Here is a 12,723-nt window from a genome sequence, read left to right on the forward strand (position 1 = left end):
CTAATAACTGAGCCTCTGTGCCCCCCAAACAGAATGTACAATTCCTTTCTCTGCCGAAACCGGTTTGGCTCAGTGGTTAGAGCGTCGGCCTGCGGACTGAAAGGTCCAGGTTCGATTCCGGTCAAGGGCATGTACATTGGTTGAGGGCACATCCCCAGTGGGAGGTGTGCAAGAGGCAGCTGGTCTATGTTTCTCTCTCATTGATGTTTCTAGCTCTCAATCTCTCTCCCTTCCTCTCTGTAAAAAAAAAAAAAATCAATAAAATCTTTTTTTTTTTTTATTCCTTTTTCTACTCTGTCCCTCACCCCAGGGGTCAGAACTGTCCACTCACCAAGCCAGCAGACCTCAGGTCCCCATCATCCAGGTCCTCCACGAACGACTCCAGGTCTCTGCCACACGCCTCCCACTTCTGCTGCAATGCGGCCCGTTCTCCCTGGGCCCTGCTGAGCAGGAACTGCTCCAGCGCCAGGCAGGCAATCATCTCCTGCTTGCTGTTCCTCTCTGGCTTCAGCCAGTCCCTGAAGGCCTGACAGAGGTTCAGAAACTGGTCCCTCCCAGGCACCTGGCCACCGTTGTTCAATGAGATGAGCCCAGGACTGGGGACGCTGGCCTCTGAGACCTCCTGGTCGGCAGATCTTCGGCGGCGGGGAGATCTAAACCCCAGGTTTCCTAACCCAGAGCCGTTGCAGGTAGGTTTGCCTTGAGATCCAGAGAAACTCATGCCCGAGTTTGACCAGACACTTAAGAAATTCCGAAAAACACACCGAAAGAAAGAAAGAAAGAAAGAAAGAAAGAAAGAAAGAAAGAAAGAGAAAGAAGGAAGGAAGGAAAGAAGGAAGGAAGGAAGGAAGGAAGGAAGGAAGGAAGGAAGGAAGGAAGGAAGGAAGGGAGAGAGAGAAAGAAAGAGAAAGAAAAAGAAAAGAGAGAAAGAGAGAGAGAGAGAGAGAGAGAGAGAGAGAGAGAGAGAGAGAGAGAGGAAGAAAGAAAGAAAGAAAGAAAGAAAGAAAGAAAGAAAGAAAGAAAAGAAAGAAAGAGAAAGAGAAAGAAAAAGAAAGAAAAGAGAAAGAGAGAGAGAGAGGAAGAAAGAAAAGAGAGAGAGAGAGAGAGAGAGAGAGAGAGAGAGAGAGAGAAAGAAAGAAAGAAAGAAAGAAAGAAAGAAAGAAAAGAAAGAAAGAGAAAGAGAAAGAAAAAGAAAGAAAAAGAAAGAGAAAGAGAAAGAGAAAGAAAGAAAAGAGAGAGAGAGAGAGAGAGAGAGAGAGAAGAAAGAAAGAAAGAAAAGAAAAAGAAAGAAAGAAAGAAAGAAAGAGAAAGAAAGAAAGAAGAAAGAAAGAGAGAGAGAGAGAGAGAGAGAGAGAGAGAAAGAGAAATTAATTCTGATTTTACATAAAACTCTCCTGGAACATGAGAAAATTAAGTGGATCCCTAGCTAGTTTGGCTCAGCTGATAGAGCATTGGCCTGCGAACTGAAGGGTCCCAGGTTTGATTCTGCTCAAGGGCACATGCCCAGGTTGTGGGTTCAATCCCCAGCATGAGGACTGCAGGAGGCAGCCTATCAATGATTCTCTCTCATCAGGGATATTTTTATCTCTCTCTCCCTCTTCCTTCCTCTCTGACATCAACAAATAAAGTAAAAAGCAACTCTACAGGCCAATCTCTGAGGAATGTATGTGTGAGAGAGAACCCAAAGCAAATCAAAGGATATTTTTCCATTGACTTTCAGAGGGTGGAAGGTAGAAGGGGAGACAGAGAAACATCGATGTGGGAGAGACACATCCATTGGTTGCCTCCTGCACATACTCTGACCAGGGCCCTGCAACCAAGGTACATGCCCTGGACGGGAATCCAACCCCGGATCCTTCCACCTGCAGACGGACGCTCTAGCCATTGAGCAAAACAGGGCAGGGAAAAAGATGTGTGTTGTGGAGTTTGTTTGTTTGTTTTTAGTAAGTGCCATGCCACAAAACCGGGAAATGTGAGTATGGGTGGTATGAATAGGTGGGCACAGACGAATCGGATCGGTCTGATAGTGATGCCCTGGAAACTTCCGGGCCCGCCTTCCCCAGCCCTCTCCGCAGGCCGCTAATCTGAGGAGATGATGGGGAAGGTGGGCCCGGAAGCTTTTTCATCCACAGCCAGAGGCACAGCTGACTTCCGAAAGAAAACCCGAAGCAGAAAATCCTTTCCTTAATCCATTCCTCAGAGCCCCCAGGCCAGCTCTATAAAAACTAATCTTGCTCCCCTCTGGCCACCCTGCCTTGCACTAGAGCCCTCTAGTCTCAGGAATTTGCTTGTTATTTTTACTGTGTAAATAAAGCTTCCTGGTTTAATGGCACACACAAAAAAAGCTAATCTGCTGTGGACTGGAAGGTTCCAGGTTCGATTCCAGTCAAGGGCATGTACCTTGGTTGTGGGCACGTCCCCAGTAGGGGGTGTGCAGAAGGCAGCTGATCGATGTTTCTCTCTCATTGATGTTTCTAACTTTCTATACCTCTCTCTTCCTCTCTGTAAAAAATCAATAAAATATATTTTTTAAAAAGCTAATCTGTTCAGGACCCACTGCACGTTATTTTTTAAAAATATATTTTATTGATTTTTTTTTTTTTTTTTTTTTTTTTACAGAGAGGAAGGGAAAGAGATAGAGAGCTAGAAACATCGATGATGAGAGGGAAACATCAAACAGCTGCCTCCTGAACAACCCCCACTGGGGATGTGCCCGCAACCAAGGTACATGCCCTTGACCGGAATCAAACCCAGGACCCTTCAGTCTGCAGGCCGACTGAGCCAAACTGGTTTCGGGGACCCACTTGACTTTAATCCTTGCATAGATCCCTCTGGCTCTCAGAGAAGGGTCCCCAGTCCTTCCTGGTCCCCCGAGGCCTCCCCTGTCCCACCCCACCCTCACCTGAGGTGTGGTGGCCAGTTCTTGCCTGTAGGGGGCTCACCGGCTCCTGTCTGCCTCTCTCCTGTAGGACCCTTGCTCTGACCTCCTCAGTCTCCCCACAAGCTCTCCTAGATGACCCCAGACACACAGGCCACACAGCCAACTTGCAAACAGACATTCAATCCCACACGGACACAGGGGTGGAGCATTACTATGGGGAAGACCTGGCAGTTTAAAACGTGGGCCCGGCTCAGTGGGTCAGTGACAACCTGTGAGTCAGGAGGTCACAGTTCCATTTCCAGTTAGGTCCCATGCCTGGGTTGTGAGCTCGACCCCCAGCACCATGGGGCGTGCAGAAGGCAGCTGATCCATGATTCTCTCTCATCACTGAGAGTTTCTATCATTCTCTCTCTCCCTCTCTCAAATCAATAGGAATATATTTAAAATTAAAAATACATACATGAAAAGTAATGTGCAATGAATTTTTTTCCTATTTGCCAAAGGAGCATCTGTATGGTGTATTGACCTCCCGGTTCCTAGGTCGATGTTCAACCAGGGAGCCATGCTGGCCTGGCGGACTCTCACCCCTCACATTTCAGCTGCTACCCTCACTCCAACTCTCAGCCCTCAACTCACACTCTACGGACCAACTCTTTCTAGACCAACACTTTCCCACCATGCCATGAAAACGAGTTCCTAGAAACACAAAGAACAAGACGCTGACCACACACACACAGACTTGCCCAGGTGGGGGCCCCTGCAGCCCAGCCAGCTCCTGCCCAGCTGGAGCCACAGCCAGTCCAGACCCTCCGGGGCCTGTGAGACCCCCTATCTCTGTCCCGGGAAACCTCTCCTGACAGCCAGGCCTACATCCACACGCCTGTGCACACGCTCACACACACAACGGGAAAGTTCCCTTTCCTTCACCAGACTCACCTCCTCAGACACAGACCTTCACGCTGGGTGGTCCTGGCCCAAAGCTGAGCTGCTGTGGGGCTTGGCTGTCAGCCTGGTGCCTCTGGCGGGCTTCCCAAAGCCCCTCCCTTTTTGTAGGGCGTGGGGTCCGAGATGAGATTGAAGCCTGTGATTGGATACACGCAGCCTGAGACCAGTGTCTCCTGGCATCTAAGCTCTGATCCAATAATTCGCAGAACCAAACCACCCTTTCCCCACCCTCCCCACCTGGGTGATGGGACCCAAGCTGCCCCCTCCCTCCTCTGCCAGGAGCTCCCCAAGGGCTCCCCGTGGCCCTGCTGCCTGGACAGTCACCGGGATGGAGGGGAGTCTCAGGCTTCGGGGAGGTTCTCACACAGTGGCCAGCAGCCAGGGAGATGGTTGAATGGGGCGGGGGGGGGGAGAAATAGTCCCTCAGGGGTCGCGGAGGGAGGGCCGGCGGGACTTGATCTTGCTGAGCAGGGCGTAGCGGTGGTTTGTCTCACTGGCCTCCTGAGGGCGGAGAAGCCTAGGCCTCCCTCGGGCAGTCCACTGCCCGGTTCAGACCCCAAAGCGTCCTTGGCGGGACCCCACCCTCACCCTTCCGGGGAGCCTGTGCTGAGGCTGAGGGAGAGGAAGGGGTTCTAAGGTGAGAGAAACAGAGAGACAGAGAGAGAAAAGGAGAGAGATGGCGAGAGGAAAAAGGAAGGAAGGAAGGAAGGAGGAAGGAAGAAAAGAAGGAGGGAGGGAGAAAGGAAGGGAGGGAGGGAGGGAGGAAGGAAGGAAGGAAGAAAAAGGAAGAAAGAAGAAAGAAAAAGGAAGACTCCTTCCCACTCAGGCTCCATCCCAGGTCCTGTTTGGGCTCCTGTAGGAGGCGACCAGTCAGGGATGCAGGTTTGTACAGCTCAGGCCCAGGGACCTGATGAGCTTCTCTTCCTACGTCAATAGGCCTGCCCTTGGCCCCGGATGTGCAGCGGAAACCGGTTTGGCTCAGTGGATAGAGCATCGGCCCGAGGAATGAAGGGTCCCAGGTTCAATTCCGGTCAAGGGCATGTACTTCGGTTGTGGGCACATCCCCAGTAGGGGGTGTGCAGGAGGCAGCTGATTGATGATTCTCATCGAAGTTTCTAACTCTCTCTTCCTCTCTCTAAAAAATTCAATAAAATATATATATTTTTAAAAAGGACGTGCAGTTGTTGCTACTAAGACTAAGACTTGTGCTCGGTCAGCCTCGGGTGTCTTGGGGGCCATCAGCTTCTACCCTCACTCGTCTTCAACCCTCAATGCTTTCACGACATGCCATGAAAATGAGTTCCTAGAAACATACAATGAACAGGAAAACAGCCACACACACAAAGCCCAGGTGGGGTCCCCTGCAGCCCAGCCAGCTCCTGCCCAGCTGGAGCCACAGCCAGCCAGACCCTCCGGGCCCTGAGAGACCCCCTATCTCTCCGTTCCTGGAAACTCTCTCCTGACAGCCACGCCTACATGCACACGCCTGTGCACACGTTCACACACACACACACACACACACACACAACAGGAATGTTCCCTTTCCTTCCCCAAACTCACCTCCTCAGACACAGACCTCCACTCTGGGTGATCCTGGCCCAAGACTGAGCTGCTGTGGGGCTTGGCTGACAGCCTGGTGCCTCTGATATGCTTCCCAAGGCTCCTCCCTTTTTGTAGGGCGTGCGGTCGTCAATAGGATTAAAGCCTGTGACGCGTCCCTGGTGGCATCCTTGCCCTTGGCCTCCAGCTATAATACCTGGTTTATGACCTCCTGGGTGGGAGGGAGGGGCTGTCCACACACACATTTTTTGTCTGTGGGGGCATCGGACCTTCTCACTAAGGGGCGTGTGAAGGTGAGCATCCGTCCCCAGGACGTTCTGGTCAGGAGAAAGTCAGATACCAGGTGTACTGGGTAATAATGCGGATTTCTCTTCAATAGATGGAGTTACACATAGGTTGATATATATGCGATTTGATATGTATGCTATTTTGGTGTCTTGACAACAAGCTTCACAACTTCATATGTCAAATTTACTAAAGGTGCTAACATCATAGATATTTTTATGCTTAAAAATGTTGAATTTTATTCCAAAAAAAGAGAGCATTTGCGGGAAGTTCTAATTCATTATTTTGAAGAAAAGTGCTGCTGAAAGTGATCCTATACCTTGGGAAGCTTATGGTGAACAGGGTGCCTCTGAAGACACTTGTGAAGACACTTTTAAACACTTTAAAAGTGGTGATTTTGATGTGAAAGACAAAGAATGTCCAGGTCTACTGGAAAAGTTTGAGGACCAACAATTGCAAGCATTATTGGATGAAGATGCGTGTTGAACTCAAAAACAACTCCCAGAAAGATTAAACGTTGATCAGCAAACAATTTCCAAAAGTTTACAAGCAATGGGAAGGATTTTAATGGAAGTAAAATGAGTGCCACATCCACTGAACGAAAGACAAATGGAAAACCGAAAAATCATCAGTAAAATGTTGCTTCAACAGCAATAAAGTCTGTTTTGCATTGAATTGTGACTGGAGATGAAAAGTGGATTTATTTTGAGAATCCCAAATGCACAAAATCATAGATTGATCCAGGTCAACCATCAACATCGACTCCAAGGCCAAATTGCTTCAAAAAGAAGACAATTCTCTGTGTTTGGTGGGATCGGGAAGGTGTGGTGTATTATGAGCTTCTAACACCAGGTGAAACCGTTAATACTGATCGTTACTGACAAGAAATAATCAATTTGAACCGAGCTTTGATCGTAAAATGACCAGAATGTGCCAGAAGACACGGCAAAGTAATTTTGCTTCATGATGACGCACCATCACACACTTCAAAACCAGTTACAGACACGTTAAAAGACCTTGCCTGGGAAGTATTAACCCATCTGTTATATCCACCAGACCTTGCTCCTTCAGATGACCACTTGTTCCGATCGATGGCACACGCACTTTCTGAGCAGCACTTCAAAGCATACAAAGAAGTAAAACATTGGGTCTCTTGAATAGTTTGCCTCAAAACAAGAAAAGTTCTATTGAGACAGTATCCACAAATTACCTGAAAGATGTGGGAAATGTGTAGCTAGCAATGGACATTACTTTGAATAAGGCACTTTTGATATTTCTCTTGAAATTATCGTGTTTTTTGTTATAAAATCCGCATTATTAACCAGTTCACCAAGTATTTATTTTAGGACTGGAGAGAGCAAGAAAAAGAGAGAGAGAGAAATGAGAGAAAGAGAGAGAGAGAGAGACAGAGAGAGAGAGAGAGAGAGACCCCAATGATGAGAGAGAATGATTGATCGGCTGGCTCCTGCACGCCCTACACCAGGGATCCTGCCACAAACCCCAGCAGGTGCCCTAACCAGGAATCGAATCATGACCTCCTGGTTCATTGGTTGATGCTCAACTACTGAGCCACACCGCCCGGCCTCCTACAAATTTTCTAGTTGTCCGAGATTTGTGGAGCATGGTGTCATGTTCTCTCCTGTGCCATCCCAGGCTGGTGAGTTCCAGGGGCCCTGGGACCCCGGAGAAGGGGCTCTGACTCCAGCAGGGACACCACAGGGGCTGAGAGGAGGGTCCTTCCAGAGGGGAGAGGTCGGTGGTATTTGATGGGGAGAAACACTTGATGATTGATAGAAGGTCGAGGATGGACGGAGTAGAATGGAATTCTAAAGGTGAGAGGCTTTGGAATCTGGCTGGGAGCTCGCTTCCTGTACTCACTAGGGGGAACCCCAGCACCTCCTTTTTCGAGTTCTTTGGGGAGGGAGTGATCACCCCCATAGCTGACCAGGGAGAGTTGGGGAGAGAGTGGGTGTCTTATGTTGTTGGTCCTCACCCGAGGATATTTCTCCCCATTGATTTTTAGACAGAGCAGGAGGGATGGGGGAGGAGGGGGGAGAAAGAGAGGAAACATCCATGCGAGTGAGACACATGGGTTGATTGCATCCTGCACGTCCCCTTACCAGGCTGAGACCCTTAGGTGTATGGGGCCCGCGCTCTAACCACAGAGCCACATGGCCAGGGTGAGAGTGGGTCAGTTCTGTCAAAATAAAATGGCATGTCTCTGGCAACTTCCCAACTCCATGTTCAGTGACACCATGTTGGATGTTTGACATTAGCCTTGGTGGAAGTATTTACACCAGGGAAATTAGCACTGAAAGTCTACACTGAAGAGCATGAGGGTGAATAAGTGAATGAAGATTATATTTTAAAGTGTATGGTGTGCCGGGACCGGTTTGGCTCAATGGATAGAGCGTCGGCCTGCGGACTGAAGGGTTCCGGGTTCGATTCCGATCAAGGGCATGTACCTTGGTTGCGGGCACATCCCCAGTGGGGGGTGTGCAAGAGGCAGCTGATCGATGATTCTCTCTCAACGATGTTTCTAACTCTCTGTCCCTCTCAATTCCTCTCTGTGTAAAATCAATAAAATATATTTAAAAAATAATAATAATAAAGTGCATGGTGTGTATGTTCATTACATTGTGCACAAGCGCACAAAAAATGAAGAACGAAAGTGAGAAGTGTGTTAATGAAAAGGAAAGTAGCCACAGTTTATTTAAAAAGGGCAGCCCAGCCATGGTGGTCCAGTGGTTGAGAATCAACCTATGAACCAGGAGGTCACTGTTAGATTCCTGGTCAGGGCACATGCCCAGGTTGCAGACTTGATCTCCAGTGTGTGGTGTACAAAAGGCACCCAATGATTCTCTCTCATTATTGACATTTCTTTATTTTTTTAAAATATATTTTATTGATTTTTCACAGAGAGGAAGGGAGAGAAATAGAGAGCCAGAAACGCCGACCAGCTGCCTCTTGCACACACACACCCCCCACACACCGGGGATGTGCCCACAACCAACCAAGGTACATGCCCTTGACCGGAATCAAACCTGGGACCTTTCCGTCCGCAGACTGACGCTCTACCACTGAGCCAATCCGGTTTTGGCATCATTGACATTTCTATCTATCTCTCCCTCTCCCTTGCACCCTGAGATCAAACTATATATATACTAAGTGGCCAGATTATTATGATCTCTGAACACAAGGGAAAATGGCAGTGACATCTATCCAGTAAGAGCCTAGGCAGGTTTGAAAGCAGATTCCTATACCTGGAACCTAAGAATATCTCCACTATAGATTTCCCAGCATACCGGCTTTAATCTAGGCAAATGGCTCCCTCACAAGTTCTCTCCTCCAGTGTAATTATACTAAAAGGAATGTGTGCGCCCCCTGTACATCTAAGATCTTTCTTTAGTGTGAGCTCTCTGGGGTTGAATGAGACTCACGCTTCGGCTAAACAATTTGTCACATTCCCCTCATTCACAGGGCCTTTCTCTAGTGTGAACTCTCAGGAGTTGAATGAGGTTAGATCTGTAGCCAAATGATTTCCCACAGTCACTGCACTCATAAGGCCTTTCTCCAGTGTGAACTTTCTTTTTTTTTTTTTTAATATATTTTATTGATTTTGTACAGAGAGGAAGGGAGAGAGATAGTTAAACATCGATGAGAGAGAGAGTCATCGATCAGCTGCCTCTTCCACACCCCCTACTGGGGATGTGCCCACAACCAACGTACATGCCCTTGACCGGTATCGAACCCGGGGCCCCTCAGTCCCCAAGCCGACGCTCTATCCATTGAGCCAAACCGGTTTCGGCTCCAGTGTGAACTTTCTGGTGCTGAATGAGGTTACATCTTTCCACATTTGCTGCATTCATAAAGCCCTTCCCGCGTGAGGACTGTCTGGCCCTGAGCAAGTGTGTCTGTGCAGCTAGAGGCTTTCTTACACCCTCCCGGTTGTGAAGACTTTTTCCGCGGTGAAAGACAGCCTCCCACTCATTGCTGTGGTTTAGCTTCTCTCCCGTGTGAGCGACCTGCTGATGGAGAAATCGCAGGCCAGCTAACAAGTTCTTCCCAACCTCCGGACAGGGACAGGGCTTCCCTGACACATGGGCTGTGTAGCTCTTTAAACATCTGAAGGGGATTGCTCTAATGTGCTGGTCCCGGTGCCGGTGAAGGTTGGCCGTAAAGAACAGTTTCTCACTGGTGTGTGTTTGTCGTCCAGGATGGGTTCCCTGATGCTAAACCAACTGCAAAATGTCTGTCAAGAGTGGGCCACACAGCTCGAAGGACTGGGACACCTGGGAAGGCGAACCTGCCTTAAGAGTTCTGCCGAAGCTGGTTTGGTTCAGTGGATAGAGCGTCGGCCTGCAGACTGAAAGGTCCTGGGTTCAATTCTAGTCGGGGGTATGTGCCTTGGTTGCGGGCACATTCCCAGTAGGGGGTGTGCAGGAGGCAGCTGGTCGATGTTTCTCTCTCGTCGACGTTTCTAGCTCTCTATCTCTCTCCCTTCCTCTCTGTAAAAAATCAATATATTAAAAAAAAGAAAAGAAAAAAAAAAAAGAGTTCTGCCAAAACTGATTGTGGGTGCATCCGCAGAAGGGGGTGTGCAGGAGGCAGCTGGTCGATATTTCTCTCTCATCGATGTTTCTAATTCTCTATCCCTCTCTCTTCCTCTCTGTAAAAAAATCAATAAAATAAACCAAAAAAAAAATATTTTTTTAACCATCATATTAAAACAAATGAAGGGCCCGGCCATGGAAGCCCAGTTGAGTATCAGCCCACGAACCAGGAGGTTATGGTTTGATTCCCGATTGGAAGAGCACATGCTGGGTTGCAGGCTTGCTCCCCGATCATGCAGGAGGCAGCCACTTGATGATCACCATTGCTATTTCTATCGCTGTCTCCCTCTCCCTTTCGCTCTGAAATCAGTAAGAATTCAAATTACAAATTGTTTATATGACTAAGAAATGACAAGTCCATACAGGGTCAAGATTGGACAAGGGAAGGTAGAAGCAGGGTGGCCACTAATAATGAAATGGCACCAAAAGGTAAGTCAAACAGGGTAGCTTCCTGGTGGGATGTGAACAGAGACCCAATGTCACTTCCTCCAACTGCCATTCACCTGGGTCAGGGCACATGCCCAGGTTGTAAGCTTAATCCCCAGTAGGGGGTGAGCAGTGAGCAGGCCATCCATGATTTTCTCTCATCATTGATTGATGTTTCTCTCCCTTTCCCTTCTTCTCTGAAGTCAATAAAAATATATTTAAAAAATAATCAGTGGAAGAATATCTTCGGTGAGGATTAAAAAAAAAATAGTAATAGTATTTTTTAAAAATCTAGTTAAAATCCCCTCCCTACGCAGATCTAGACCTCCCACTGGCTCCATTGCAAGCCTGACTCTTGCCCCTCCCTCTTTTGCTCTCATCCAGAAAGGAGACCAGCAATCCTCTCAACCAGCTTAGCTCCCCTTCCAAGCAGTTCCAGTACTGTAACCTATTTGTTTGTTTTAAAAAAAACAACATTTAATCACCTTTATTTTTTTTTCCTCTTGTTTTGTTAAACGTTGCATGAGGATATTTTTCCACTGATTTTTAGAGAGAGTGGAAGAGAGAGGGAAAGACAGAGAGAAACATCAATATGAGAGAAACACATTGAGTGGTTGTCCTTTGCAAGGAGCCCTGACCAGGGCCGGGGCTGGGAAGGAGCCTGCAGCCAAGGCACATGCCCTTGGCTGGAATTGAACCCGGGACCCTTTGGTCCGCAGGCTGATGCTCTATCCACTGAGCCAAACCAGGCAGGGCTGTAACCTGTTTTGGTGATAAGCTTCCACATCTCCTCCTGTTGATGTCTCAGGGAGATGGGATTCTCTCCATATAACCTCTGGCCTAGACTGAGCCCCTGAGCTCGGTTGGAGATTCTCCAGGGTCCCCAAACCTAGGGCTGGGAGAATGGCAGGGGAAGAATCTCATGACATCACAGATCCAGAGGCAATGTGGGCTGGGACCCATTAGGGTGTGGGACACCTCACTCCTCACTCACCTGTGTATGCTCGGAGGCACTTCCTCAGACACAGGAACCTGTGGGGAGTGCCAGACGTTAGCCCCACTGGGTGGCTCAGTGGCTGAGCGTCCACCTATGAACCAGGAGGCCATGGTTTGATTCCTGGTCAGGGCCATGGTTTGATCCCCAGTGTCAGGCATGCAGGAAGCAGCTGATGAGTGAGTCTCTCTCATCATTGATGTTTCTCTCTCTCTCCCCTTTGCCTTCCTCTCTGAAATCAATCCTATATAATAAAAGCCTAATATGCTTAGTGTCTGACCATTCGACCATTCAACCAGTCGCTATGATGCAGACCACCAGGGGGCAGACGCTCCAACTGGTAGGTTAGCTTGCTGCTGGAGTCTGGCTGGACAAGATGGGCTGGACACACTCTGTGGCCCAAGTGGAGAGGTGACAGCCCAGCGACCAGGGCTGGGACTCAGGCAGAGTTCCTGACCTGGGCTCACAGGCAGCGCTGTCCCCGCCCCTAGCCCACCACCATGCGCTCTGTCAGTCACCCCTCAATTGAGCACCAGAACCGGAAGTCCCGCCCCAAGGCGATTTGTCCAAACGGAAATGCCCTTTCTGGATTCCCAGTAGGTTGACGCTGCCGCTCAACACACAGCTTTCTGGGTAATGTAGTTCCAGCAGCTACTTAGAGCCTGAAGCGCCAGGACAGATTCCCAGAGACATGGTGAGGGATGGGGCGGGGGCCCACCAGGCAATACCTCAGGCCAAGGAGGGCTTCGCTCTTTCTCAAAAGGGCAAGAGGACAACTTTTGGGGAGTTGCGGGGGCTGTTGGTCACGGAAGTGTCTATACATTACTTCAGAGTCAATGAAGCTAATCCAAGTGGACACCCACTGGTAGCTGGTAGTTTGTTGCTTGGTTTAAATGTCATCATGGATCATACATCATCAGCCAAAATCCATGATGGGTACACACTTCTCGTAAGGTGATACGTACCTTGGCTTTGGAACAGTGTCTGGTTTTTTCTTAGTGAATGTATTGCGGTGACAT

Source organism: Pipistrellus hanaki, assembly GCF_964339955.1.
Source record: "Pipistrellus hanaki genome assembly, chromosome: 15".
In the NCBI taxonomy this organism is placed as follows: domain Eukaryota; kingdom Metazoa; phylum Chordata; class Mammalia; order Chiroptera; family Vespertilionidae; genus Pipistrellus; species Pipistrellus hanaki.